The sequence below is a fragment of the Bactrocera neohumeralis genome, chromosome 6, assembly GCF_024586455.1.
Source record: "Bactrocera neohumeralis isolate Rockhampton chromosome 6, APGP_CSIRO_Bneo_wtdbg2-racon-allhic-juicebox.fasta_v2, whole genome shotgun sequence".
Classification (NCBI taxonomy): Eukaryota; Metazoa; Arthropoda; class Insecta; order Diptera; family Tephritidae; genus Bactrocera; species Bactrocera neohumeralis.
In genome coordinates, this window is record NC_065923.1 from 71667777 (window position 1) to 71693511 (window position 25735).

Genomic DNA, 25735 nt, shown 5'->3' on the forward strand with positions numbered 1-25735 from the left:
GATTCGGCTTTTTCTGTATCTTTTTTACTCACACATAAGCAGTTGCTGCTTTTATACGTGCGCATTGCACGCGCTTGTGTAGGTGCAGTGGCGCTTGCAATGAGTGTTGCATGCATATGCGTTGGGCAGCAGTTGCAAGTGCGAGAGTGTGCATGGTGAGCACACTTTTTTAAGTGGAGCGCAAGCATGCAAACGACGTTGCGCCCCAACGATGTGTGTGTGTGTTTGCAGCGCAGCGCAACCGGGAGAGTTCGGGAGCAGTCCCACTTTTGCTTTGCATGTGTGTGCGGCTTTTTTGCTCAGCGCTGTGTTGCCGCTTATACCAACATGCGCGCCGCGAATTGGACAAAGCTTAAAGATTGCTCGTTTTGCTCTTTGACGATTGCTCGCCAGCGCGACCCACCATGCGCTGTATGCGCCCGCCGCGCCGCACCGTTGCGTTCCCTAATGTGTCCACACTCAACAGCAGCGCTCGTAAATAGCTGCTCTTGTTGTATTTGTATTTTATACATATTTATGTATACATACAATTTATTTGATTTTTTTCGCTTAGCCATGGCCTGCTCGCCTGCCTGTGTTTTTCGATTTTTGCCGCGCTCGTTCAGCTTCAGTACGTCGTTCACATTTAATCCGTTCGGTAGGGCTGACACGGTTCTCGTCATAGTTTACTGGCCACTGTGTTTTTATATAATTTTATTTTTTGATTTTTTTTTGTTGTAGCTTTGCATTTAGCCAGTTTTTGCGTTTGTGCTTGCTGTTTTGTATATGTGTGATCTGCTGCTTATTTTTTAGGGAATTCTTTGACGCGTTCGCGTTTTCGCGCATACGGTGTGATTTGTTTTTCCTTTGCGCCGTGTTTCGTTGACATTTGCGGTGTGTGTGCGCGCGGTGTTTTTGCTATTGGCGTTGGAGGGCGCGCAGAATCGCGGTATTGCCGAATTGTAGTTGCCGCCGCCACCGCCACCGCTGCTACACCAATGATCGTACATAAGTTAGCGCCGACACCGCGGAAGCTGCTTGGTTGTAGTTGAAGGCGGCGTATGCATAGGCACCAAATTTTATTTTTTTTTATCCGAAACGCCTTCATATGCTGTTGCGGTCAAGCGGCGGTGCATGTGGCTAGCGCGCGCTGGGTGGTGTTCTGGCGAAGACGTAAAGCAAAAAAATAGTTGAAGAAATTGTAATGTTGCTTCCCGCCTACTTCGCTTGACATTTGGTTGGCGCTGCAATTGGAAATATGAAAAATATGAAAAGTGTTGCTGGCGCTTCAATTGGAAATAAAAAATATCAAAAGCGCTGTTGTTTTGTTAGCAAAAGCGCGGGGCATATTGCTTGCCTGTTTTTGTTTTCCTTGACAAAATTCATATCAGTCGTGCCAAGAATATACAAGTTCTTCAATAATTTGCACACAAATTATTGGAAAATGAGCGCACGCCTGCAATCGCCTTGCCGTAAAAATAAAAGTCTACTTCTACAAAGCATAATTTCGTAAGCGCGCATTAGAGAACGCTACTGTCAGTGCATAGATTTGTTATCCCTGCTGTTTCTGTGAGGCGGCGTATGCATTGGTGGCGCGAGGTTCATCACTCATCCAGCGCGCACGAAATTTTCATATCCCTACATGCATAAATATGGCTACTACTCGACCTCAAACTACATCCCTGCCAGCGCTACCCAAATAAACTAAAGCGCTTTACTTGTATATTTTGTTATGTGTAAAAATATATATATATATATATAAATATATATGTATATTTGTGTATAAAAAAAACCCAGCGCTTCACCTTTCAATGCACCTTTCCCTTAGCAATTGTATAACAAAAACAACCATCAGTTGGTTATCCCAAAAAACGAAACTCTATATGTAACTACGCCAACAACTTCGCATATCTGTATATCTTTTGGTAGCTCCAACATACCCAACTGCCGCTGACTCTTACTCGCTTGTATCCACAAATTTCTTTTGCATACACAAACTCAAGCCCACTTCACATACGCACTCACACAAATAAGCGCGCGCGCTACTCTCTCGTCACTCACACTGGCTGAGCCAACGCAGTGCTATAAAATAAAAAATTTCGGGCGCTGTCGCTATCTTTGCCCCCGCCGCTTCCACAGCCGCGCTCCCATGTTGCACAATATTGCTTTACCGCACCAACACCGCTGTCATGGCTGAAGCCTCATTGTACCTACCAACGTTGTTAACTTCATGCTTTTTCAATGCCTGTAATGTCTGTTGTTGTTGTGTCCCATGTATTTAGCTCTTGCTCGTGTTGGTTTCGTTGGCATCGCCTGTTCGTTGCTGCTGTGCCGTTGCGCGTCGTCGTCGTTGTGGTCGTCAGCAGCACCAGCACCATCGTCTCTGTCGTAGTCGTCGTCATCATCATCAGCATCGACTGCGTCTTTTTGTTGCTCGCAGGTTTTTTTGCTGCCTTCTCGCTTGCCTGACTTGCCGCACTATAGCCGTACGTCGTACGAATACTTTTTGCTGCTAGGTTTTCTTCTTTTTTCGTCGTTTTTTCTTTGGGGCTTTTTTGTGCCCCAACCAGTGCCTGTCTTCGTTGTTTTGTGTGTTGTACGGGCCGCCGCCACTTATAAGTGTATGCCTTCGTGCTGCGTTTGCGCCAACCGCATGACTGCTGCCATCGAGCGTCCAATTTCTGTCTGCCGGCGAACCGTTCGCTGTTCGTCGACGTTGTGGCCGTAGTCGTTGCGGGTTCTTGAGTGTATGCAAAAGATTTTTGCACATATTCATCTTTTTGGCCGTTTTCGGTGCGTTTCGTTGGGCGCGCTTCTTCGCGCAAAAATTTTTATATTTTCCATCTCTCAAGAAAAGATACACTACAAAAAGCATACACAAGACAATTTTTTTCTTTCTTCTTACTGGCAAATTTCATTTCACTTATTTTTATTTGACTTTGCCAAAAAATCACAAAAAAATCGGATTTTTTCACGACGACGACAACGACGGTGTTGTGTTTGTTGTTGCAATCGACACGACTGTTCCTTGGCGCGTTTCTTTGCGTTGCTCGCGTTTACCGGCAGGCAGTATCTCGACTTTTGTACTGACTTTTGGTTTGGTCTGGAGAAGAATGCGAGACAATTTTCGGTGAACTTAGAAAATTTTGAATTTGTGTTTTTGTCGAGGGAAAATCAAAAGCAAAAACAAAACACATACAACACAAAATCGGCAAAACCGAAATACGCGAACGAAAGTGTGGAAGTGATAAGAAATTGAAAACGCAAAATGCAGAATACTAGTTGATAAACTAAACAAGTGCGAATCAGTATTTGAAATCAATTAAAACGAAATATGAAAAATGAAAAAGGAACAAATTAGTGTGCCTTAAATAAAAAAACAATTCATATATAATAATAGAAGAAATTAAATAGCTAGAATATACCAAAGTGTTATTAAATAATTAAATTTAATTAATATAATTTAAAAAAATTAGAATTTATGAAAAAACTATTTGTTCGCATTTTTAATTAAATAAATTAAACAGCAATAATATACAAAAGTGAAACTAAATTATTAAATTTAATTGATATAATAAAAAAAAAATTTAAATATAATTTATATTCGAAAAATAATTTTAATAATTATTCTTTCACTTTTTTAATTAATGAATTAAAAATAAATTAAAAAGCTATAGCAATCGAAAGTAACATTTAATAAATAAATTTAATTAATATAATTAAAAACAATTAATTTCTTACGTTAATAAAAAATAAATACATTATTATTAATATTTACTATTATATCGGAGTCGATGGCCAGAGTAGCTTGTACTCCTTTCTTACTATTAGGCTTAATATTTTGTATATTTACATAATAAAAATAATAATAATAATATTCATAATAATAATGTTTATAACGAAAAACTCTTAAGTTAATGAATTTCAAAGCGAAAAAATAAAGAACCATAAAATGTTCAAGAAAATGGTGCCGATAAATAAATAATCAAAACCAAAGAGAAAATAAAATGCAGTAATTAATATCTAAATTATTATATAGTTATTAATAAAATATTTCGAAAGTAAATATGAAAGAAACTGGACAAATGTGTAAATTAAAAAAAAAATTAATTAAAATATGCAATTTATTTTAATTTCTATAAATAAATTATCTAGTAATAATCATGATTTAAATTATTTTGAACGTATTTATTTTCGGAAATAAAAACTATTATAAAAACCTAAATTATTTTCGAATATAAATAAATATTCATTCAGAATGGCTAAAAATTCAATAAAAAAAGTTTAAGTTCTTTAAATACATAACTTTAGTAAAAAAAATATTATTTTAATATATGTATTTATAATTAATTAAGAAAAACGTAAGGTAGAAAAGCAGTTAACTTTATTAAATCAAATTGAAGTACTTAAGCGAATTTGAACTGAAAGAATTACCATTATGATAGTAACTAAAAATATATTTAATTTTGAAATGCTGGGAAATTGTATAAAAAATCTTTAAAAATCTCCAACAAAATTTTCTAAAATAATAATAATTTATTTTGGCTAATTGTAAACATAATTAACAAAAAAAAATTATAGAAAAGTAGAAAATTAAAAAAATTAATTAAATAAAATTCATAAAATTTAAAAGCTAATTGAATCTTCTTACAATAATGATTTAAATTATTTTTGACATATTTACATTCGAGAAGAAAAAAAGAAATAATCATTCAGAACACCTAAACAATTAATAAAATAAGTTAATAAACTTAGAGAAAAAAAATTATTATTATTTTAATATAATTATAATTGATAAGCACAAAAAGTAATGTAGTAAAGCAGTGAACGTAATAAAAACAAATTAAAGTACATTTGCGAATTTTACTGGCATATTTATTATAATAATTAAAAAAGTATTATATTTTGAAAGGCTGAGAAATATATAAAAAATATTTTAAAATCTTCATCGAAATTTACTAAAATAATAATAAGTGTTTTACTTAATTGTAGTTAATAAAAATAACTGAATTTATTTCAAACAAAAATAAAAAGTTATGGGAATTTATTAATACTAAATTCATTTTGAAGTAAATTTAGTAAAGCTGGAAAATTTATTAAAAAAAAATTTTAATTAACAAAAAATTAATTAAAATATAATTAACTAGGAAATATACAAATTTAATACGGAAAATCTGAGAAATTTATAAAAGAATTGAAAGAATTTAAAAAATAATATGGCAACCAGGGCAAGCAATTCGACCAGTTGATAAAATATATAGTTCTCAATAAATGACTAATTAATTAAATATGAGTGGAAATTGCATTCGCTAGTTTTACATACATACAAACTTTGTAAAATTTACATAAAAACGAAAAAAAAATTAAAACGATTTTGCATTATGCTACAATATTTAATAAAAAATATAAAGTCGTTGATTGCTTGAGCATATAGCATTTTAAAATTTTTTAATAATCTTTTATTACTAAATTATTGATTGCTTGAACTTTAAAAGTATATTTTTATTTTTTTAAATATTTGTACATTTTTATATTATTGATTGCTTGAGCATTATGAAAATATATAAATATAGATTTTTTTAAATATTTTTTTTTTAATATTTTTGGTTTATCGTTAAGTTTTTGTGCTGGAGCATTCTAGTTACATATAATTTAAATTTTTTTGAATATGTTTTTTATTTTTTAATTGTTTTAAATAATTTTTTTTTCATTACTAATTTATTGATCGCTTGAACATTAAAAATATTAATATTTTTCAAATTTTCACAATTTTTTTTAAATTATTAATTTAAAATGTAATATAAAACGAATTTTTGTTAACTTAATTTTAAAATAATCTTATTTTAATCCTATTTTTTATGTAATTCCTCTAAATTAATCAACAAATAATAATAATATAATATAACAGGCAGTAAAATAATACACATACAAGTATTTTGAGAAAAAATTGTCACAAAATATTCCCACAAAATTTTTGGAGGATTTCGATTAGAACTTATTTTAAAGTTTTACTATTTATATTTTAAATAATATGAATTTTAAATAACAATTAATTCTTTATATTAAATTTATTCTAATTTTTTCCTTAAGAAAAATAAAAATATAAACTTTTTTATAAAACACTAACAGAAATAATTTTATTACATAATTATAAAATTTATAAATTAATTATTAAATGAAAAAATATTTATAACTATAAAATATTTAAATATCACCAAAAATAACTGAAAAGTGCTCAATAATGCCAAAACCGAATTCCGCTTAGTGAAACTAGACGCAATGTTTTGAATTTCTCGCGCAATCTTCCACACTTTCGTTACGAACGCGTTCGCTGCGCCTAACTCTACGAAAAAAAATATTACAATATTATTTAGCATTGCGCCTTAGAGGCGCACAAACAGCCATAGCAACTACACACGCCACACACAAATCTCAAAAACTAATACCGGCGTCGGTGGCGGCGGCACACACCAAAGCCGCACTTTTGTTGCGGTGGCGCTGTTGGTGGTGGTGGCTGCAGGTGGCGATAGCTGGGTGAATCGCGCGTGATTAGAGCTTAGAACGCACACTCCTTTGTTGTTATTTTCTATTTTCAGTTGGCAAATGCAAAACGCAGGGTGTGCATGTGTGTCCGTGTGTGTGTGCGCTGCTTAGCTGTGAATGAGCGGAAGTTTACGTTTCGGAAAACGTTGATTTTTGGCAAAAAGACGCGAAAACTGAAGGCGAAAGCTTAGAAAATGAAAATCATATGCGTTTGTGTGCATGTGTGTTGCAAAGTGCAGTGTTTAGAAAATGCATAGAATGAAAGATGCTAATACATCAGTGAATGCCACGTTTAGTTGCAGCTGAGTATATTACGTATATTTACTGGCTGTGTGGTTTTTCACTTGCTGGCTTTGCCTGCGTGCGATGTCGTTAGAAATTTCATTGTACATATGTACATACGTATATGTGGGGAAGAAATGTCTTTTTATAATTTTGAGGGATACATTTATGACACATTAACACAAGAAATTACTTTTTTTTTGTGATATTGATTTATTCGAAAATTTTTTTTTGTTTTGTTTAGTTGTTTTACTGAATATTGAAATTTTTTATATAATTGTAATATATACAGTTATAGTTTTTAGCATAAAAAATTGGATTTCGAAAGGAAAATAATTATATTGCAAATAAAATATGCCATATTGTTAATTTATTCAACAGAAATCTTTAATTTTCTCATCCTTTAATACATTTATATAGTATATGATAAATTTAATAATTAAAATAAATAATTTAAATAAAATATAAACACAATTATTTACTTTTTTCATTTGGTAAATTAACTTTATGTTAAAAAATATATATAAAAAAAATTAAAATTATTAATTTTTAATCATATTAGTCCAAAAACTATATTTTAAATATTCTAAAATTCGTAGTATTTTTGAAAAAAATGGCTTAGTCAAAAAAAAATTGCAAACATTTTATGTACTTTTATTTGCCAACTTAACTTTTTGATATTTTCGGTATTAAATTCATAAAAAATTCTAATTAAAAAAACTATAATTATTAAAAAAATTCATAGTTGCTGTTTTTTAAATATCTTCTTCTTAATTGGCGTAGACACCGCTTACGCGATTATAGCCGAGAATTAATTATTAAAAAAATAATTTTTTTTAATTATAGAACAAAAAATTTTACATAAGCTTATATTAACTTAACTTTTAGACATTTTCTGTATTTAATTTATAAAAAAATAAATTAAAAAAATATATAATAATAAAAAAATGATAATAATTAAATAAATTTAAAATTGATATTTTTAAATAAAACTAACTATAATATAATAAAAAAAATTTCATATAAAAAAATATTTAATTTTAAACAAAAAATGAAATGTACCCAAATTATATTTATTTTTGATATTTTTGTAGTAAAGAAACATGAAAAAATTATATGAAAAATATTATATGAATAAAAATATTAATTTGCTTTGTTTTTTAAATAATAAGTTAAAAATAATCATGTTGTTTAAATACTATACCAAAAATTATGACATTTTTTTTACAAAAAATATTTATACATATACATACATATGTGTATTCAAGTTCTAGGTAAAATACTGAAATTTTGATCTTTGCTGTAGAAAAATGTTTTATACGCTAAGTTTTGGTTAATTTTTTTTATGAATCGAGCATTAAATTACATTTTAATTCTGATAATATAGGCTTTAATAATAATTCGATGATAAAAATTAGCAAAATAATATTTAATGTAATTTGAAATACAATATAGTGCTCTATATAGTCTATACTAGTCATAAATTAAAACTAAATTTCTCCATTAGTATCTAAAGACTTTATATTCCTTGCTGCCATTGCTTACCCAAACAGCCTGGCACCAAACAAAAACTTAGCTGTAATCTCCTCTCCATTACTTTACCACCACACTCACCTGATACGCGTTTTTCTTTTTGTTGTTGTTCTATTTCTAAAATCTATTTCTATTTGCATTTATCAACCCCTTCTTACACATCCTGTACTCCCACAGCGGCACTAAAGTCGCGCCGCCGACAGCGCGGCATTTTGAACTTGAAATTCTATTTGCTCTTTTCTCGTTACCCATTCATTTGTTCGGCAATCGAGCGCGTATTCATTCACATTTCACATGCCACCTAATCGCTCTGAGCCAACAACAACCGTGTAGGCACCAAGCGCCTACTACCGGCAGCCAGCACAGCGACACACCCCTCATGGGCACACTACGCTCCCTCCCCTCGAATGCCACACAACACCATCCAAGCACTAAATCAATTGTGGCCCACTAAGCACCGACGCCGACACCGCGCCACCTCGCACAATTTCGCTGAATTTATTGTGTGTTGTTGCGTTCCTCAACGCGTTCAATCGTCGTCGCGGCTTTTATTCGTTTTCCGTTTCCCGTTTCCGTCGAATCGAAATGTTTTCTTTAGTATTTTGGTATTTTGTATTTGCTTTTGCAGTTTTAGTTGTAGTGCGCTACGTTTTCGTGGAAAACATAACGAACTCTTGTTGTTTATGCATTTCGGCTATGAAAGAACTTTTCACGTGGTTTTTTGGTCGAGACGCCGCAGTGCAAAGCACTATAAAAATGCATTTTATTGCAGAATTTCATTTTTGCTTATAGTTTACTTTTATTTTGTTGTTTTTTTATGTTTAAAATTCTTAGTATGATTTATAAGCGATTACTTTAAAATGCTGTGCCGGCAATTGGAAGAAGTTTTACGAAGAAATTCTTGTTTGTGTTATGAAAAGCTTTTACAATCGCCTTTATGGGACATTTGTGGACAAAAATATATACAGATATTTTTGTGATTCATAGCAATCGATTATCAACTCCGATTTTAAAATAGAAGATAAATATGTAATCTATGGCAACCGATTTTCGATAAATTTTTTTGAGAATTTTAATAAGAAAATCTTTGAAATAGTCTGGTATTAAAGTTTTTTTTTTAGAAAAATATGGAAAAATGTCCAATAACGAAGGTAGAAGATTTATATAGTATGTGATTTTTGATTTTTGATCGAACTTTCCCCAAATTCTTATAAGAAAATCTTTAAAAATGTCTGGTGTTCATTGGTTTTAAAAAAATAAGAAAAAAGTTCCAAAAATAGAAGATGAATATGTGATCTATAGCAACCGCGTTTCGATCAAAGTTTTAGTAAATTCTAATAAGAAAATCTTTAAAAATGTCTGGTGTTAGCATTCCTTTTAGAAAAAGTTCCAATGCTGAATTTTGACGATATACTTGTATATGTGATCTATAGCAATGGATTTTCAATCGAACAGCCTCTAAATTCTTATACAAATATCTTCATAAAAGTCCAGTGTTATCACTTGTTTTAGAAAAATAAGGAAAAACTACCGATACTGAAGTTAAAAGATATATAGGTGATCTATAACAACTGATTTTCTTTCTATAGAAACCGTTTTTCGATCCAACTTCCCCTAAATTCTAATAAGAAAATCTAACAAAAAAAGTCTGCTGTTATCTAGAAATTATAGAAAAGTTAAGAAAAAGTTCCGATGCTGAAGCTCCACTGTGATTTTAAATTTGTATTCTCAAATTTGTTATCCAACACCGCAGTAATGTGAGAGAACGAACTCTGAAACAGACAAATATGCTTGCCAAAGTATTAAGACTGTAGACTTCAAGCCGTATAAAACATTAGAAGCCGCTCGCTTGTATTCTACTTATAAAACTATGAAGCTGAGATTAGTTTGCTTGATATTCCAGTCAAGTCTGAAATAAAATATTATCGAAAAAGTAGCAAACACATAACCTAAATAAAAATAAAATTTTGGTTACTACTAGACAATATAAAAATACTTTCTGTCACCAAAAGATAACACGGAACAAAACACATTTTGTAAACTATAAATTGTTGTAGAATATATAAGGTCTATACAGAGAGAAAGTTAGTGTAAGAGAGGGAGAAAGAGTGTGAGAAATTTATAATACCCCTCCACAATATGAAAGTGCTTTCTGTCACTTAAGATTAACATTGAATCAAAACACATTTAGGGCCGTTTTCTTAATGTCTGGTTAGTAACCATCTGTCAGTGAAGTTCTGGTTTTTTGCCGAGGGGCGAAGGCTTGGTTAGGTTAAAAACAAGGTTATTTACCAAAAGAAAAGTTGGTTAAGTTAACCAGCACTTAATTGACTGCTAACCAGACATTGAGAAAACGGCGCTTAGTAAACTATAAATTGTAGTGGAATATAGAGGTTCTATAGACCAAGGATACATAGGCAGTAAAGGAGGTACAGGTTTCTAATTAAGCGTAAGATCGCTGTCGCGGAATTTCTGTAATACTTTTTTATGAAAATTCTTACATATATTGGACCTTAGTGTTTTGACAAAGGATTTTTTTGAGAAAGAACTTATAATGTTTTAACGAAGGATTCATGTCGCTAATATTAAAAGGCTTTAATAAAAATTTGTGTAAACAAGAATTACTGTAAAACTTCTTTTTCTTTGTCTACACTTTATTAAGTGTGCTGTTTAAAAAACAGTTACATTTAAAAAACAGTTATAATCCCTATAGCTATATTACTTGCTTTACAATAAACTAATCTCTCTCATATCTTTTTCTCTTTCTCCTTTGTGACAATTACAGGTGCTTTTTGACTGTTTGGAACCTTTTTAATAATTACGTTGAAACGTTGTTGATTCTTATTAAATATTGTTTTGTTGAATCTGAGGACGAACAAAAACAAAAACAACTCCCAATCAAAGTCAAGGAAACCAAACATATGGCAAGACAACTCTAGGACAAACAACAAAAAAGGAATACCTAAAAAAAACCAACAAAAAACAAATTAAAAAAGAAAACAACAAATCGCGAAAACAACAACAAAAAAGGAACTTATGTGCAATCGTTTTGTTTTTGTATTAACTTAATTAATTAACTAAATAATTTGTAAATAACTAATAATTTAAGTTAATTTTAGTTTGCTTTGGTTTCTTATAAATGCGTTCAAACTAACGAGAGAGGAAAACCAAAAAAACAACGGTAAATCAAAAAATTACAAATTTTTCAAATAAAAAGAACGCTCAGTTTCATTACATTCAGTTACAAATACAACAAAAAAGTGATTTTCTGTTAGTTTCTCAAAATTTAACAAACAAAATTTACAACAAAATTTGGATTACAACTACAACAACTACAACAACAACAACAACTGCAACCACAACAACCCCAAAAATAAATAAAACTAAAAAACAAAATAATAACAATAATAATAAAAAAGCAAACAATACAAACCAACAAAACACACAACACAACTACAACAACAACTAAAAACAAACTACAGCTACAATCGCAACAACCAATAACAAGGATAACAAAACGCAACTACAACTACAACTACAGCAGCAATAAAATAATAACAGTAACAATAATAAAAGCAACAACAAACAACCTACAACAACAACAACAGAAATAAAAATAATATACAAACTTAACAAGCAAACAACTAATAAAACTTTATAAATAAATAAATCCGCAACTAAGCAATAAACCAAACCAACTCCCCCCAAAAAAACACAACAACAATAACATAGTAACCAACGAAAAAGCAAGCAGCAGCAACAAAAGTAAAAACCACGTAGAAATCATTTGGCAAAACCAACAAATACAAAATTTAAGCAGTAAAACAACAACAGCAACAACAATAACAGTAATAGTAACAACAACAATAGCAACAGTAACAGCAACAACAACAACAACCGAAAAAACCGCAATAGTAAATAGGAACGAACAAAGTAAATGCAATAAAACAACAACAACAACCACAACAAATACAAATATTTAATTAAATAAAAATTAAACCAAATAAAGCAGAATTTCTTAACAAAAAGCATAAATAATAATACAGCGCAGATACCGTTAAAAACCCGTGAAATAGCATACAATACAAGCGAACCCAAAACTAAAACAAACAACAACAAAAAATAGTCTCAAAATTTGCAAACAATAAAACGAATTAACGGCAACAATTAATAAAACAAATCAAACAACAACAACAACAGTAAGAAAAACAGTGAAAAAAAAACAAAAAACTACAACAGCAGCAACAAACAAACCGGTTAACCAGCAAATCAAACAAAAAATAAAATAAACAGGAAAAAAATAGCAAATCGAAATAGCCAAAATTTGTTAAATTTTTAAACAAAATTTCAATTCTGGACGCAAATTGTAAGAAATTTGAACATTTTAATGAAAAACTTTTAGTTCGGTAATTTTTCGTGTTTAAAATTTTGTTCTGAACTGTTCTGAACACGAGTGTCAAAAAAGCCAAAAACAACAACAACATTAAAAACAACAAACATATGTGAAGAACAACAAAAATTTAAGAGCTAAAAGCATAAATAAAGAACAAAAAGCTTGGAAGCAAAAAGTTTGTATGCAAAAAATTGCCCAAAAGAGAATAACAAGCGAATAGTGTTGGCCAAAAATAAATAAAAAAATAAATAAAAAAATATATAAAAAATATATTTCTTCCAAGTGTTGAAAACCAGCGTGAAAAGTGTGCGCTTTGATAGCGGTGCATATAGTGAGAACAAAAGAAAAACAATTTTTCGAACGGATTTGCGTCGAAAACGCGCGGTAAAAAACTTTTTTTTAAACAAAAACCGTTTCGAAAGTTTGCACGGCGCTTTTCAGCACACAGAAAACGTTATTTCGAAAGCGTACGGTATCAATAGTTTAGCGCGGTCAAAAGCGTTTTTTAAAAAGCTTTTAAAGACCGGTTGCCAGCGTTTAAAAGTGCGAGTGCTTAAGCACAGCTGCGTGAAAAAGTGAAATCAAACGCAATTAGTGCAACAAACAACACAGTTGCCAGTATTATACCGAAAAAAAAATTGCTTGAAAGCAAAATTTATAGAAAACTTAAAAGTCTTGTATACAAAAACAAAAAAAAACTTTTTGCAAACAAATTTTGGACACAAATTTTTAGCGTTAGTTAAAAGTCATGGATTCTCTGTGCGAAAACCAAATAAAAATTGCATAAAATAAGCATACACTCACCCACAAAAAAAAAATTATAAAAATATACAAAAATTTTATTAATGTATTGTGGCACAAAATAAAATAAAAACACAAAAATAGTTTCGGAACAAAACAAAAATAAGTATTCCATTTGTATGCGTAAACTATTAACGAAATAAAAAATAATAATAATATTTCATGAACTATAACTATGTCAAATAATAATAGCGGCAAGCAAACATAAATAAGTAGTAGTCAAGAGTTTTTCATAAAGAATTGTGCGCGAAAAATTACTATTTCAAAAGTCTATAACTGGCGAAGAGAACTATCCAGAAAATTAAAGCTACAAATTGCGGCAACTTTTTCGAACGGATTTAAGAAGTAAACAAAACAGGTAAGTTGCACAATATTTTCGCACAAATTTAGTTATAATTTCGAAACACTGAAATTTATATAGAATAATAATTTTCTAACAATTATACATATATTACTCGGAACCTTTAAATTAACGTATAACAATCATAATAATATAATAAAATTATTGCTTAGAAAGCTACTAAAATTCTACAGAGTTGGTTTCTAATATGTGATCCCTGTGATTTTGCAAAGCTAGCCGACGGTTAGTTCGTGCAGCACGAGCTGACTCATTACAGCGCGCTATTTGCTGCCTAAAAAGACATGCTTCCAATGCCTGGCTAGAAGCCATCTGTCAGTTAAGTTATGTTTAAAAAAAGGTTCCTTACCGAAAGCAGGATTCTTGGTGAAGTTAACCAGCACTTAATTGACTGATGACTGCTAACCAGATATTGGGAAAACGGCGCTAAATTTCCTTCCAACCTTATTATAACAATACTGAGTCAGGAGAGCAGAAAACATAAAACTGTCTAAGAAGTTTTTTCTGTTTACTTGGACTACAAAACATTTTACTAGGTCTAGACTTTATATTCAGTAGGGTCCTTTTCGGTATTTTCTGTGAAAATTAATCACAATTGGCCAACTGACTTCAGACAAAAATCAAATATTTCATATATTCTTTTTTTGTTTCCAAAGATACTGTCAGGTTGAAACTGGCAGCATGCACGATTCATATTGTCCGCTGGAGTACACATCTTTCGGTACCACGCACAGTCAGTGTTTAATAACTATACTGAACTTGTGGAACAATATGTCTACGTACTAAACCCTTAACTCCGGCTGCTGTACTACTTCGCAGGACCAAGCTGGGCGATAAATGCGTCTTTACATCTTACCTCCTTAGTTTTTGGAGCGCTATTGTAGCCCACTCTTTCTTTCATTTTTCATGTGACTCATTATGTCGTCGGGCGTCATCCTTTTATTAGTTTGTTCTTCTATGGTAGTTTTCTCCACTACATGCCTCGAGCAGGAGAAAAAGATGTACTCTGCATTTTCTGCGTATTTCCGCAAAAGAAACATTGTGTTTCGTCATCGTGGCCAAATTTAAGCAGGTATTCCCTGAAAAAGTCATAGCCCGATAAGAACTGCGTAAATTAGAAGAAGTCTCACCGTGTTGTCTGTCAATCCAGACCGGTACATTCTTAATTAGTATATACTATAGTCCATCTTCCTTTATTTGCCGCATCCCATTGCTTTTGCACTCATCGAGGCTTGTCCTACTCTCTTTGTTTAACGTTCGTCGGTCTTTACAATACCATAGACTCTACTTAACTCATAGACCATTAAATCACTTGGCATAATACCAGATATGATAGCAATCGCTTCGTGCGCCACTGTTGTAAACGCACAGGCAACACTAAGAGCGCATAACCGGGACACAGCCTTTGCCTTATTGGCACATCTGTTTTGACGCAGTGCTGTTCTCCAGATCAGAGCTGCGTACATAAACATTGACTGGCGAACTTTGAGTAGCAGAGCTTTCTACTTTGGCTTGGGCCACCAATCTTTGCCATAATTTTCGAAAGGACCGCAGTTACTGTAGCCGTAAAAAAGTTTCTTCCGTCAAAATGCTATAATTCAGAAACTAACGTTCCAAAAGCTGTAAAACTTTTAATATTATTTAAATGTATATATGTATTTGATTATAGTAGTGCCTTCTGTGTGTCAGACCTTTTCACTTGATCTGTTAAAAGTAATTTTTATCTCATGTGTGCTATTTATCCACTTTATTAAACACGATAGCCTTGAAAACTTGTAGGAAGTGCTGTTAAATCACTGTGGTGTTAGTTCTAGATAAAAAGCGCCCGTCTCCGTAAACTTTCATGCTTTTATTTAAAAAATTTTAGTTGTTTGTTTGATGATGAAGGCATTCTTTGTTAGACGCCTAATGAAAAAAATTGATTTCCTAAGACGAATACCGAAAATATAATAACTCTTTTTTGAGTCAATAAAGGCCATGAAAAGAAATTCGTTGAGAAATTTGAAGCTAAGAAATTCCATAAATTTACAATAGAAGCACGAAATATTGCAATCGTACTTTAACACTGAGTAATGTACTCATTCTCATGCTTTATATCCTTTAACCTCTTACGGCCTTGTTTAATCAAAAATATTAGGTTGTCAAAAAAGTCTTGCGGTAGTTTCGCTAGTTGGCGCTGAAAGCGCGTAGTTCTAGTTTTATTCGTCGCATCGGGTCATGCTATACCTTTCTGGAAAGCTCATTTCACGCGCTAACACGTGTTTGATTGATTGTCGTTTCTTTTAAGTCGTTCGTGAGTTATAGCGACGCAAACATGGAGCAAAATAAAGAGAAAATACGGCATATTTTACAGTACTACTACGATAAAGGCAAATGCATCTCAAGCCGCCAATAAAATTTGTGCAGTTTATGGACCCGATACAGTTTCCATTTCCACCACACAACGATGGTTTCAACGTTTTTGTTCTGGTGTAGAGGTGGTCGAAGAGGCGCCACGCTCCAGAAGGCCTATCTTCGAAAATTGCGATAAAATCGCTGAATTGGTCGAAAGAGACCGGCATAATAGCAGCCGTAGCATCGGTCAAGAGCTGGGCATGAGTTATCAAAAATTCATTTCAATTTCAATAAAAACAAATTCAATAAAAATACCGCAAGACTTTTTTGACAATCCATTATATCGTTTATTTCGACTTTTTAAAAATTACTCTTCACATATAAATAAGTTTGCTTATAAGAAGTCTGTTTTAATCAGTCAGTATGACAGCTGCATATATGATATAGTAGTCCGATGTAGCAAATATATTGAGAGATCATGGCGATGCTTTCGAAAAAAATGTACGTGAAGATATCTCATGAAATAAAAAAGTTTTTCACACAAAGACGTGAATTTTGTTGTTCAGTTTGTATGGCAGCTATATGCTATAGTTGTTCGATCTGAATAATTTCTACGAATTTTATAGCTTTGATGTAAATAGTAATTTATGCTAAATTTACTGAAGATATCTCGTCAAATAAAAATGTTTTCCAGACAATCTGATTGATTCCAATCGTTCAGCTTGTATGACAGCTATATGCTATAGTGGTCCGATCTGGAAAATATTTTAAGAGTTTATAGCGTTGCGTGCCAAAATAATTTATGCCAAATTCTGTGAAGATGTCGCGTCAAATAAAAAAGATTTTGATAGAGTAAATATATATATATAAAATATATACATATTTATAAATATATATAATACCACTTTTTATGCAGTTATAAATACATATACAGTTTTTAAAGTATATATACTTTTTAATAACAACTTTTGATTCCGGCAGTTGTCAGGCAACGCAAGTTAAATATACTTACATACATGCATATATGTATAACTACACTGTCCACGCACATACACATACATATCTGCATACGTGCGCCAAAAGTACAGTTGACGCAGCATTTATTTAATGACTACTACACACATGGCCATTACATGCAGTAAACAGCAGCAGCAACAACAACAATAGCCAAAAAAAATATTTAATTGCAAAAAATAGAAAACACAGCAACAACACGGCGCCCAACTCCACGCTAACCCCTTCAACCAACCACTGCCACTACCTGTGCGTCCAAAATGCTGTCCAGCAACCATTCTATATATATGTGCGTCTGTATTTTTTAAACACACGTATATATGTGTATGCGTGGCTTGTGGTTGTGCATGCGATTGCAGCTCATCAGCAGCAGACGCCTATTACGAGTGGCAGGCGAAAGGACATTGCACACACACACACACACACACACTGCAAGGATATGCGCGCTGTAGTAGCCAGCTTATGCGGCCTGCACGCGAAAATATTTGGACTGGCGTGTGCGAGCTGCGCCGGAGTGAGTTTGGGGGGCGCGCATATGTGTGTTTGCGTGCGACAGGATGTGCTTGGCTATTGAGTGCGCGAATTAAAAATGAAATAAATGTAATAAAAACAAAAACACAGCAACACAAATGGCATAAAATAAAATAATTTAAAGCGAAATGCACTGACACGAGATAAAGTGAAAAGCAATGCTGCTGTCACCACCGCCGCTGCTGTGCGGAAAGCTGGCGCGTGTGAGGCGCAGGATGCGCGCAGTAGCCACGACAACCGTTTGTAAATTGGCAGTTGTTGTCTCGCACGCACACATTTCGGGTCTGTACTATATATATATATATATATATAGATATATATGTATATATATTAAATACCCAGCCACCTTTGCCTTGCTGCGGCGCGCCCAGCCCAAAAGCGTAATTCGGCGCTGCAACATTGTCGAACATGTTGTAGGCTGGCATAAATAATCAATGCATATACTTTTGCATATTTCGAATTGTGTAAATAAATGTGTTTGTGTGTTGGGGTCGCTGCTCATGTATGCTGCATGTACATTTGGTCACTCATACGCCATGGCGTGCACATAACCAGCTAATGTGCATTGTATATACTACTTTTGATGCACATATATAAATGTTGCAGCGTGCGTTTGTATATATTTACATATATTTATGTGCACACACACACGCACAATTAAGTTCTTTTTATGTGCATTTGCATAGATGTGCATACTTTCAGGCGTTGGGGCGTGCCCGCAAATACGCGTTATATACTTGCCAAGCCATTTATTTATTGCAAGCGCTTTCATTTGTTTGCATTTTATTATATTGAAGCGTATGTATATACAATTTTTAATGATTTCAGTTTAAATTTGCTTTTTTTCAACATCAAGCGTCCGCATTTACATATGCAAGCAATTATAAAAGTAAATAAATCCGCTAAATGGCTGTTGTGCGTGGCATTACAGCACATTATAGCATTAACACCATGTTATTGTAGCAATCAAATCGAAAAGGTGAGAAGCGCTAGTGCTCAAATATACATTTAAGCCATTTTTTAATAACACCATAGCCCAGCAAGCTTTTCTTTCCATATCTCTCCAACCGTACACGCACACATTTCTGTCAATACTTTTTATACAGCTTGGCATAAAAGCTTTACAAAATTTATAGGGTGTTCATTCTATCTTTTGTTGCTTTTCAAGTTTGAAATACATGCTTTCTTCCTTTTCTGTCGCATGCTGTTGCTTTATTCTCGTTATCCCACCGAAATGCCTTTAATGACAACTCGCATTTGAATTTTTAATTTCCGTTGCTTTCAGCGCGCATTCAACTAGATATTATTTTCATTATATACTTTTTTATATCCTGTATGCTACACAGTTTGTAACTCATCTCCCTTATATCTTTTATGCTACCCAGTTTGTAACCCATCTCACTAGTTCTGTTCTCATCGCTCTGTGCAAAAGCTTACCATACGTTAGCAATGTTCTAAAGTACAAAAATGCGGTTATTATCACTTCTGTTTGAATATTCTCTTTTGTAGAGAGATCAAAGGCACCAAACCTGAGTGAATGTTTTATAGTATGTAAAAAGGGGCGGATGAGAAATGAGTTCTTTAGATGTTTTCTTAATTTTTAGATTTCCAAGGAAAAAAAATTTTAAAATATTTTTTTAAGTGTCTTAGAATTTGTTATGACTTTTTTTTAACTTTTTTCATATTTTTTTATTATTTTTTTTTAATTTTTTTATTTTTTTCATATTTTTTTTATTTACTTTTTTTTTATATTTTTTTAAATATTTTTTTTATGTCCTCTCTTACTATTTTCAAGTCACTCATAAGCAGTCCTTTGAACTACTTTTTTATATTTTTGTCTGCGGTGGATGAGAAATTTATTTTTTATTTATTTTCTTTATTTTTAGATTTAAGACTTCGAAGGAAAAAAAATAATATATATTTTTTTAAGTTTCTTAATTTTTTTTATGGCAGTTTTTAATTTTTTTTTAAATATTTTTTTATATTTTCTTTGTTTTCGGATTTCTTACAATTACCAAGCCGCCCATAAGCAGTCTTTTGAACTACTTTCTTGTACTTTTGTCTGTGGCGGATGAAAAATTTGTTTTTTTTAGATATTTTCTTTATGTATGGATTTCTTAAAATTTCTATAAAATTTTTTTAAATATTTTTTTAAACGTTTCCTAAATTTTTTTAAATATTTTGTTTTTTAATATTTATATATTTTTTTTTAATATTTATATTTTTTTTATATTTTCTTTATTTTCATATCTTTTACAATTTTTCGAACCACTCACCACTGCAGTCCTGTGCACTGTTTTCTTATTTTTTGTCTGTTTTCATGCATTTATGTACTTTATTAATAGGTGTTTCCTACAAAAATGAGCAATAAAACTGGAACAGATCTTAACTTCGGCAACACCGTAGCTATAATACCCTACACGGGTGCTTAAGGCACTAAAAAGCACAAAACAATATCTGTCTTGATTTCATTCGTTCATTTTGTATGGTAGCTATATGCTATAGTTATCCAATCTAAATAGAATTTTCGGAGACTATAGCGGCGACTTTTCTGATAATCTGTGATGAATTTTGTAAAGATATCTTGTCAAAAAAAAAGTTTTCATTACAAGGACTTGATTTTGATTGGTCGATTTGTATGGCAGCTATATGCTCTATTGCTTCGATTTGAACAAAATTTACGGAGATTGTAGCGCTGCCTTGTTAAAAAATCTTTAGCAAATTTTTTTTGTGTAGATATCTTGTAAAATAAAATAGTTTTCCTTACAAGGACTTGATTTTGACTGTTTGGTTTCTATGGCAGCTATATGCCATATCTGTTCGACCAGAAAAACTTTTCCGGATTCTTGCGTTATTGCTTTATTCAATATTCTCTGCCAGATTTCTTGAAGATATCTTGTCAAATGAAAAAGTTTTCCATAGAAGCACCTGATTCCGATCGTTTAGTTTGTATAGCAGCTGTATGTTATAGTGGCCCGACATCTTAGGCTTCGACAAATGTGTCGATGTGGAAAGGACGTATTCAAAGTTTCGAGGCAATATCTCAAAAACCAAAGGACTAGTTCGCGCATAAGAAGACTTTGTGGAGTCTTCGACGTTTCCTTCAGGTTGCTACAAGCTTCGTGGCAAGTTTAAGCTATGTGTAGGTATACTTAATCAGTTCGAACTCTGGATTATCTATACTCAATGTGGAAACTAATGCAAAACACCACAACTTATAATTCATAAACTCATATTCATCACCCATATTACTATTTCCCAACCAAGCTATTAGTACACAACGCATTTTAGCCGCCAAATTCGCTACGTCACCAAACATGCTGCAACTACAGCAAAAACAACTCCAAGCAGTTTTTAGTCAAAAAGTCAAAATAGAGCAACAAAACAACAGTGCAAACTCCCGGCCTTTGCGTCTAGGCGAAAGTATGACTTTGTTACTCTTATTTGTGTGCGCGCGTGTTACAACAACTGCAACAACAGTTGTCGGCGACCAGGTGGCGGCTGAGATGAAACACGATAGACGCAACACAACACAACACGACTGTTACACACACCCACTCTCATGTCTAACAACAAACCATTAACGAAGCAAAATATTTGCAACAAAAACGCACAACAATTCGCATATAATAAATACTTGATAGATATAGATTTTTGCAGCTGCCGCCAAGCGCCAAGCAGCCAAACGAAAAAGCGAGTGTGTGTGTAGCATGAATCGACAGCACCCTTTCACTACATCACCGCCCCCGTCGCTGCGCGTCGCGTTTGCCGCATCATCGGTAGCAGCAGCCGAGCGAACGCACAACGGACTGTGGCGCGGCACAACAGTTTTGTTTTCATACTGGTTGCTGCGTGTTTTTTTGTTTTTGTTTTTGTCTTGTGATAGTCATTTTGTTGGTTTTCTATACGCGCCTCCATCGCAATCAGCGAGTTTAGGTTCAACGAGTGCGTTGGCCTTGGTGTGTTGTTGTCAACAAGCGCCACACTGTGTAGGCGCCAAATGGATTTAAAAGCCGATATGAATGCTGGTGCCCATGCGCATGGGTGTGTGTGTGTGCATTTATAGCACTTTTATAAGCACGTGTGTATGTGTGTGTGTGTCAACTGTCATTGCACTCGTTGATTGCTAACATACATATTTTTTTACATACATACGTACATACGTTTATCTGTGTTGATACGGGAAAGTTTAGTCCACAGTTAGATACACTTGCCTTGGGATATAGGAGCGCGTGTGAACATACAACTGTGTTTGTGTGTATACATGTGTGCTTATTGATATGTTTGCATTGCTTAAATTGTTTAATTGCTCAAACTAATTGGTGAAATTTTTTTTTCAGAAATAAAAAAAATTCAAAAATTAAAAAGGTTTCCCTACAAGTATTTGCATTTGATCGTTCAATTTGTATGACAGCTATTTGCTATGGTAGTCCGATCTGAACAATTTCTTCGAGTATTGTAGCACTTGACTTAGAAAATAATTTTTGCCAAATTTCGTGATGATACCTTGTAAAATGTAAAATATTGAAATACAAGAGCTTGATTTTTGTTGTTCAATTTGTATGGTGGCTATATATGAGGTTATAGCACTGGCTTGGATAGTGGTATGTGCCAAATTTCGTGCAGATACCTTGTAAAATATAAAAGTTTTCCTTACAAGAATTTGATTTTTGTCCTTCAGTTTGTATGACAGCTATATGCTACGGTGGTTCGATCTGAAAAATTTCTACTGAGATTGTAGCACTGACGTTGAAAGTAATCGACGTCAAATTTTGTGAAGTTATGTTGTGGAATAAAAAAGTTTTCCGTACCATAACTTGTTTTTGTCGTTCAGTTTGTATGGTGGGTATATGCTATAGTGATCCGAACTGAACTATTTCTGCTGAGATTATAGCACTGGCTTGGATAGTGGTATGTGCCAAATTTCGTGCAGATACCTTGTAAAATATAAAAGTTTTCCTTACAAGAATTTGATTTTTGTCCTTCAGTTTGTATGACAGCTATATGCTACGGTGGTTCGATCTGAAAAATTTCTACTGAGATTGTAGCACTATCTTGGATAGTAGTATATGCCAAATTTCGTGCAGATACCTTGTAAAATATAAAAGTTTTCTATACAAGAACTTGTTTTTTGTCGTTCAGTTGGTATGGTGGGTATATGCTATAGTGGTCAGATTGGAACAATTTCTACTGAGATTATAGCACTGGCTTGGATAGTGGTATGCGCCAAATTTCGTGCAGATATCTTGTAAAATATGAAAGTTTTCCATACGAGAGCTTGATTTTGAACGTTCGGTTTGTATGGCAACTATATGCTAAAGTAGTCCGATCTGAAGAATTTCTACGGAGATTATAGCACTAACTTGTGTAGTAGTATATGCCAAAGTTCGTGCAGATACATTGTAAAATATAAAAGTTTTCTATACAAGAACTTGTTTTTTGTCGTTCGGTTTGTATGGTATACCCACCTATACCACGCTCTAGTGATCCGAATTGAACTATTTCTGCTGACATTATAGCATTAACTTAGAAAAAAACTTACGTCAAATTTCTTGAAGATATCTTGTCAAATAACAAATATTTCCTCACAGATACTTGATTTTGTTACAAATGATCATCTTCTTGGGGAGAAAAAATAAATATTTAAACTAAAAAAAACACTTATTTCAAACTAAAAAAAAATAAATATTTAATTTATAAAATTTAAACTAAAAAAAATATTTAAACTAAAAAAACACTTATTTCAAACTATAATTTTTTCGAAATTTAAGCTTTTTAACAGCATCCCTCCCATACAAATCCCGCCACAATACACATTTTTGCAATATTTACATTGCTGATATCTCTATCATTACCGCACCTTTCAGCCATTGTCCTTGCTGGCAACATTAATCTTACTTACTCGTACCAAAAGCAAAACTGCTAAAAAAAAATCAGCTTTTGACAACTTTATCACACACATTACGCATACATATGTGAGGTATGTGTGTTAGTATAAAAATTTATTTACATGGCTTCCCAACCTCATTGTACTAACAAATTTTTTGGTTTGGGCGCTAGCGTTAAAATTTATGTATGCTAAAAAACCACAAAAAGCAACAAAGTACCATCTCTCAACAGACTCACACACACACGCACAGTGTTGTAGTATGCAAAGGGCAGCACCCGCAAACCAACAAGCGCAATGTATTCAGGCAAAAAACGCCAGCAAACAAGCTGAGCATAGAAAAAAACCGAAAATTTGTTATGTGTAGGCGTGGAAATGTGCCCATATGTCAACATACGGTTGAAAAGTTACCCCAAGTCAGAATTGCGGAATCGCACAAAACAAGAAAATGCTCAAAACACACACACATGCGCGTATTTAATGTTGAATTTTTGCCTTTAAGCGCTTGAGTATGTGGCGGTTGTGCGCGCCCACATTCAAATCTGACAGTTGGGCCCGCTTGAAACTTAAGCCGGGAACGTTTAAATATGCGCGCACCCATTATAGGCTTCAATGCAAACAAAGGCGCCCCCCACCAGCTCAAAACTATTCGTTAAACAAGCGCTGTCACTCTGTGCTGCAAGCGGGGTTCGCGCTCGCTGACTCGAAAGCGTACTGCTGGTTTCACCACAGTTAGCTGTGTCAGTTGCTTCGTGTTGCATAAAAAGTGTAGTAAGTTGAATTCTCTAAGCACCAACTGCCGTTGGCTCAACGCACCCCCTCGCCGTTGAGGCTCCACTTGGCCATATTTTTATCTACATACATACTTTACTTTTAATTTAAGCCCTTGTTTATTCAACATTTTGCTTTACAGCCTCACGCTGCATGCTTTGTACAATCTGCTTCTGGCCCCCTGTCGCTCATTATCCGAAGCTGAAAATTTTGTAAAAATCCCTTTTGAATGGGAGCATGTCACATATTGCAGCACATTTAAGTGTGGCAAGTTGTAAAAACTATACAACTGTCATTAAAACTGTTTTCGGTTATTATTTTGAAAGCTTAAATTTGCAACACATAAAATATATTATTTGCAATTATTTGTGGCATCGTGAGTTGACAACTTCTGACTGCACTTCACTTACAGTTATTGCTAGTTTTTGAATTGCTGATGAAATTGCAAATCGCTTCAATATACAAACATGGCCAAAGTTCGCTTTTTATACAGCTAAAGGGTGATCCATTTCAAGGTTCCCTACTTTTTAAAAAAAAAACAAATGAACTTAAAATTTAATGGGGTATGTTTATGATCATTCGAAAGAACATTCTTTGACTCTTATTTTTTGAAAATTATCTCTTTCAAATGTTGGCCGCGGCTACGTCTCAGATCCATCCGTTAAGTCTAATTTTCGTTCCGTTGAGTCTAATTTTCGATGACTCGTTCGAGCATTTCGACTGGTTACTGGCGAATGACACGCGTGATGGTTTACTGCAAGGCTTGAATCGAAGCGACAATGACCGCATTGACTTTAGACTTTATATATACCCACAGGAAAAGTCTAACGATGTGATATCACACGATCTTGGTGGCAAATCGACCGGCTTAAAACGTGAAATTGTCTGCTTTCCGAAATGTTCTCTCAATGAAATCTATTGATAGCTGCGATGTGTGGGAAGTGGCGCCGTATTATTGAAACCAAATGTCACCAAGAACACGAGACCAATAGACCAATGATTCCACCGGCCCACAAACCACACCAAAAAGTTGACTAAAATGGCAGCTCTCGAATCTCTTCAGGTTGTTCTTCATCCCAAATGCGGCAATTTTGCTTGTTAACATACTCATTGAGCTAGAAATGGGCCTCTTCGCTGAACAAAATTTTACTCGAAAACGTCGGATCTTTTTGGAACTTTTCAAGAGTCCATAGTCCGATGCCACTTGGGAAGGTCGAGCAGCTTCAGTTCTTGTACAATCTGTATTTTATACGTTTTCAATTTAAGATCTCGGCGTAAAATGCGCCAAGTCGCTTCAAACGTCAGTCCG

At 33.2% G+C, this 25735-nt stretch overlaps 1 protein-coding gene across 5 annotated transcripts in view; it reads left to right on the forward strand.

Moving 5' to 3' along the window:
* Positions 1 to 566: 566 nt before the first annotated feature.
* Positions 567 to 25735, forward strand: part of LOC126762527 (myeloid zinc finger 1) — an 81146-nt gene continuing 55977 nt past the window's right edge. For 3 of the 5 annotated variants that reach the window (XM_050479336.1, XM_050479338.1, XM_050479339.1), the window contains exons 1-2: positions 568 to 637; positions 11123 to 13889. The gene's annotated coding sequence lies outside the window, so the exon portion shown is untranslated. Of the gene's footprint in view, positions 638 to 11122; positions 13890 to 25735 lie in introns of all 5 variants that reach the window. The other 2 variants (XM_050479337.1, XM_050479340.1) reach the window with 1 other exon arrangement.